The sequence below is a fragment of the Buceros rhinoceros genome, unplaced genomic scaffold (assembly GCF_000710305.1).
Source record: "Buceros rhinoceros silvestris isolate BGI_N320 unplaced genomic scaffold, ASM71030v1 scaffold11304, whole genome shotgun sequence".
Lineage (NCBI taxonomy): Eukaryota > Metazoa > Chordata > Aves > Bucerotiformes > Bucerotidae > Buceros > Buceros rhinoceros.
This window is the reverse complement of record NW_010410076.1, coordinates 14880-20524: the sequence shown is the minus strand read 5'-3', so window position 1 is coordinate 20524 and position 5645 is coordinate 14880. Positions and strand designations below refer to the sequence as shown.

General features: G+C 43.8%; 1 protein-coding gene across 1 annotated transcript in view; it reads right to left on the bottom strand.

Moving 5' to 3' along the window:
* Positions 1 to 5645, bottom strand: part of PROSER2 (proline and serine rich 2) — a 13668-nt gene that overhangs the window by 2698 nt on the left and 5325 nt on the right. The window lies entirely within an intron of this gene.

The following is a 5645-nucleotide window of genomic DNA, read 5'->3' as shown; positions in this document are numbered from 1 at the left end:
CAACACCCACCCCCCCCCCCCCCCCCCCCCCCAAAATAAAAATAGACAGACAAACCCCTCACACCTGTGCCTGTACACGGGTTCAGATGCCCTCTCCAGGCTCCCCACTGGAGCAAGCTGTTTCCGTCGCTGTGTCAGGCTCAGGGACAAGGCTTGGGGAGCTGCTTGGGAGGGGAAGGGCACATGGAGGACGGTCCAGCAAACGGGCTGATTCCCTTTTTGCTTTAGGCCAGAGTGGAACTTGGCTTCTAGAGGGAGAGCTGGTGCTGAAATCTGGCTCTGCCACTGCAGCCTGGGTTATCCAGGGTTATGTGGTAGAATACAAAGAAATAATAACGAAGGAAACTGTTTCTCAAGATCTTACCTTTGAGTTACAGAAAGGAAAAATTTAGAATAAATATGAAGATGTGATCCCTAGCAGTAAAGGGCCGTGGGCTATTTTCTCCAGCAGGAAACAATCTCGTAGGCCACAGAAGTGATAAATAATCACTCAGATTATTCAGTCTTCATTTTCTGTGACTCACTGCTTTTGATTAACATAGTATGAGAAGGTAGGCAGCAATGCACAAACTCTTTTCCCTCCACCTACACCCTGGGAAACACTCACTTTTCCAGAAGCCTGGAGATGACAAAGAACGATTAGGAAAGGCAGCACATTAAGACAATGGACACAGAGAGTGTCCCAAGAGAGCTGTGTAAATTCTGGAATGTAACTAAGTATTGTTGAAAAGCCAGTGAGGTTTTCCCTTTTCTGGACTGAATTTCTCTCCCACCAGGCATATACTGGAAACTTTGCCATCAGTAACTTAACAAGGCGGCACCAGCAAAGCAGCACAAGACGGTTTCCTTTCTCATCTCTACTCTTCCCTTCTCCAAGGACATCTGTGCACACAGGTAAGGTAGTAAGGCCACTCTTCCGCGGTGGATTGGGGGAATTTAGGTAAGTACGTGAAGGTATGCAGTGCAAATAACCAAGAGGGAGACCCGTTCTTGCTAGAGCAGCACAACTTGCTTCAAACTCCCCGTGCCTGTTCAGATCATCTTATGTTAGATTAGAACAGAAAACACTTGTGCAGCTCTACCTGTGAGCTCAAGTCCTCCTGCAAACAAAGCTTTCATCCCCATCCTCGGCATTAAAAATAAGAACAACGTAGCCCTGTAGAAAAGTAATGCCTATAGCTTAAGAACCAGAGTGCTGCACTGTACCGAGTGGCGGTTAGTCTCTAAGCGCCCAAAACACTACGGGTGAGAAAATAAATGCTTTAGGGCTCTTAGTTGCCTTCTCCTGTGTGGCCTGTAGAGCATTTTCCCTGTAAACAAACGACTGAAATACAGAAGACAGTCACACTGCCCTTTCAGCCACTCTTAGTTCAGACACTTCAGGACAGGTTTCCTGTCTCGGGCTGCAGTCGTGAACGCAGCAGTCCTCAGTCACAGCAGGCAGTTTGCTGTTGAGAGAGAAGGCTGAAGTCTTGCAGGTAAAAACAAAGTTGGTTTCAACAAGAGGCTCATGCTACAACTACAATTCTAGAGATTCTGATTTATCTGATGCCTGGGAGACACGTACAGAGGTGTAGGTACTTGTAACTTAGTCTTACCACCCGCAGTGTACTTTAAGTGACTTATTCCAGCTTGCAGCAGAACTGCTGTGAAAGCTGACGTTTGGATGCCATTTCCCATCGCCTATTTCAAGGACTAACTTCAAAGGCTGACGTACTCCAAGCTCGCACCCACCACATGGCAGAGCTCGGTTTTCCAAGGCCAAGGAAAGTTTTACAGCTGCACTTGAAAAGTGAGAGACAGACAAGTGTTCTTTTTGTTTCTTCTTAATGGATGTTGCAATCTCCTTCCTTCCCCACCCAAATACTCATAGGGCTGCTATGTCTAGTAGGCGAGAGAATGACAGGAAAGAAGCCGTTGTTAGGTAGGCCCTAGCTAGAGAGAACAGGACTCCAAGAGGCTTTTGTTGCGGGTGAGCTCATTCCAAGAGCCAGACTTCCGCAGGCAAAGCAAAAATAGGGGGTTGTGTCTAAGAAGTTCAGAGTGGCAGCAGATCCAGACTGTGGTGCAGTACAGAAATGACTGCACCACACTTCGCTCATTTAAAAGAACAACTGCTTCCACATGAGCTCAACTTGTTTGATCAAGAGCTGAACAAGCCATGTGAACTGAAGCAAAGACTTTCAGAAGCCCTTCCTTCCATCCGTTTCTGTGCTGCAAGACTGAGCGCTTTTCCGTGACAGGTAAGATTTGCAGGATGCTTGGTCAGCAGAGCTCTGCCTGACTTACCATCCCTCATGGACCTTGCTGAAATGAGCAGTTTCCCATCAGGTGAAGGCTCTGAAATGACTAACCAGCCTTTTGCAAATACCTTTATAGTAAATGGCATACCTAGATTTGGAAGGCCAACCTCACCTCAGCACCTCAATCTCCTTCCTCGAGAAGTTTTCCTTCTAAAGGAAAAATGTCACATTTCCTTTGGCTGGGGTGAGGAAAAGAACCCAGAAGACAGCAGCTCTAGGGATTAGGCAGCGCTATGGCAGGCCACCATACTGGGATGCAAGGCTAGGAACAACCCCAGGCAATACACGTTCCAGTTTGGACTTTTTGCGTGTTCCAGACAGAGACAAGGAAGTAATTCCATTTTAGACACATGAACACAGTGAAAATAATTCTAGTCAACTTGGTCAGACCAAAGGAAGTGAGATGTAAAGCAAGCCATGACTGAGAACAGTGGTGTACTGTAAAATGCCCCCTTGTGTTACTTACGTTATAGTAGAGCTTTCACAAAGACAGGAGGAATTTTGTTGTGTTAACTGATGCCAGTTTTAATAAAGGTTACCAAGCCTATTTCCAGTTAGTTTATTCCCCACAGATTGCAACTACTGGAACAGTTCATATTCTTTCTGGGCTGGGTTTCCAGACCTCCTGTCTCCTTGAACTATTGGGGTTTTTAACTGTCAAAGCAGAGCCTTTTCAGTCACTCGAGTTACTCCCCTCATACCACCAACTCTACTCATAATATACAAACATGTCTCCCAAAACCAAATCTCATACTCCTAACACTACTGACTTTAAAGCTACTGTCAAAAGACAGCCTAAATTAGAAACTTGAGAACTGTGCCTTAGCCGAGGATAAAAAACCTGCTTGGACAGAAGACATTTGGGATGCAGACAGCTGAAATAGTTCAGTGTGCTCAGCTGGCGTTAATATTTTAGATCTCTGTGCAGCCAAACATTTCCTGCGTAATAACAGACTCTTTCCTGTTGGCATAAGGTGTTTGGTATAAAAGAGCTAAAAAAGAAACAAGACAAGAGAAAAGAACAACAGAATCTGTTTCACAGAAAAGGTCCCTTTCCTACCTGTCCAGAACAGTGATGTAATATCAAAGGCCCACAATTTTTCACATGCATCTGAATAAATTCTTAGCATCACATCCAGACCTAGAATCCTAAAAGCAGCACAGACAGAAACAGAACACTGAGGGAAATCAAGTGGTTTGAAAAAAAAGAAAAAAAAAAAAAATCATTGTTCTGAAAATTGCCAGAGAACCAAACTTCAATTAGCAAATTGCGAGGAGAACAGCAGATTCAACTGATCTGTCAATCAATCACTTCACAATGCCAAAGAATTAACAGGGGCAATTCCATGGGAGAGAAGTGGCTGAATGCTTCTCAAACTACCATGAAAGGAGCAGAAAGAGACCGATGCAGCACCACTTAGGCCTCAGCCTGTTAATAACAAGGCAGGCAGTTCCACTTGTAAAAAGAAAGAGGGGGAAAAAAGCAAGCCCCACATGTGGGACCAGTCTCAGAACAGGTACAAAAGCTTCAGCACAGAAGAAAAAGGCAAGTACCTCTGATTATATTTACAGAAAAGGGAACCAGACAGAATGGATCACACCGCTGTGCTGCTAAAGTTGGAAGTAAGTGAATTACAGACAAGAACATGAAGTACCATACGGGATCAGATCAAAAAGTCCACTTAGCTCAGTCTCCTGCCTTAGGCTTCTGGTGATGTACAAGACAATACATACGGGGTGTGCTCTAAATTGGATGGATTTATATTTTTCCTCCCTACATCCCTCCATTTTCCAGCAATACATGGCTTAAGGACTTCCCAGTCGCATCTGCATCTGTGTACCTAATAGCCTTTAATGAGCTTTCCCAGCATGAATTCATCTTATTGTTTAAGCCCATTTACGGGGCTGGCATTCACAGCATTCTGTGGCAATGAGCTCCACAGCATAATTGCGCGCTGTGTCAAAGAGGACTTCCTTTACAACCCACGATCTGATGGGTTTGATAATACCGTCTCATTTGGTGAAGAAGACTATAATACTGAACGTTGTTTTCTTCAGTTTATTAATGTAATTGTACCTGTGTGCTTCATAACAGTTAGCAAAGCATATAATCAATAGGTCATAAGTGAGGAAACAAATTACCTAGAAATATTTTAAAAAATAAACAAGATGAAGTCATAAACTGATTAAACTACTTCTAACCTACTTTTAATAAAAGCAAGTTAAAGCAATGCAAGATTTACATAAACTCTGACAGGATTTCTCTGGTTACCAAGGATAGGCTGATGAGCTTATAATTTATTCTTTCCTTTAATTTGTATTTTAGAACAACATCGAGAAAAACTGGGAGACATTTCAGGCAAAAGCCACTAAGGCTGTTTTACAAGATCAAGTAATTTCACAGCGATCTCATTTCTCACAAGAGATACCCTGACTTGGCCAATAGGTGTGATACCAGATGTCATATAACTTGATCTGAAGGCTTTATGACATGGAGCCCCCAAAACACACTCACAGATGAATAAGGAAACGGTGCCTAGATGAAGCACCTAGATGCAAGGTACCCATCTAACTGGGGAGCCAAGGGGGAGATGGCTGGTTTTGTGAAGTCGCATGATGCATGGTAAACTGTATAGTGACACAAGACAAGTCCTCAACAGATTTATCCCTACAACTCTGAACTTTTGATACTTCAGTACTAACAGTAGACAATTAACTTAGTAGTTGTTAATCCCCTTATGCTGGAAGATGTTGCTGCAAGAACCAGGTAGGGCAGAATGAGACCTTCATGAGCCACGTAAGTGTGCTGGTAGTCCGTAAGATGGAATTCAGTTGAAAAAGCACATGAATATAGAGTGAGGAAAAATGCCTAAGTGGCAATACAAGACAGAAGGAGTTGCAGGTCAGTTTAAGCGCTGTAAAGAGGAAACAGAGTGCTGCTCAGGTATGGGAATGTCATTCCGGGATCTGTTAACCAGCACATCCTCATTCGGAACACAGAGTTCAGATACAGTCGCTGAACTTTGGAAAGGATGCAGCCAAGCTGGACAGGGTCCAGAGCAAAGCAAGGAGTGCTGAGAGTTTAGCTGCACAGGAAGGCTGGGAGAATGGAGCACGTTCTGTTTTAAAACAGGGAAGAATGAATGGGTGGGAGGCAGATACAGCCCTCTACGTACATTAATATATAACAAGTTCACCACCCATATTATTACAACAGATCATCTCTATACATGCACTGAAGGCAAGACAAGTGGAAATCGGCTTTCACATTACCAGAGCTCTAATCCAAGTACTGCTTGAGAAGTAGTGGAGTACAAAGAGGCTGCTTTAGAAGTTCAGGAA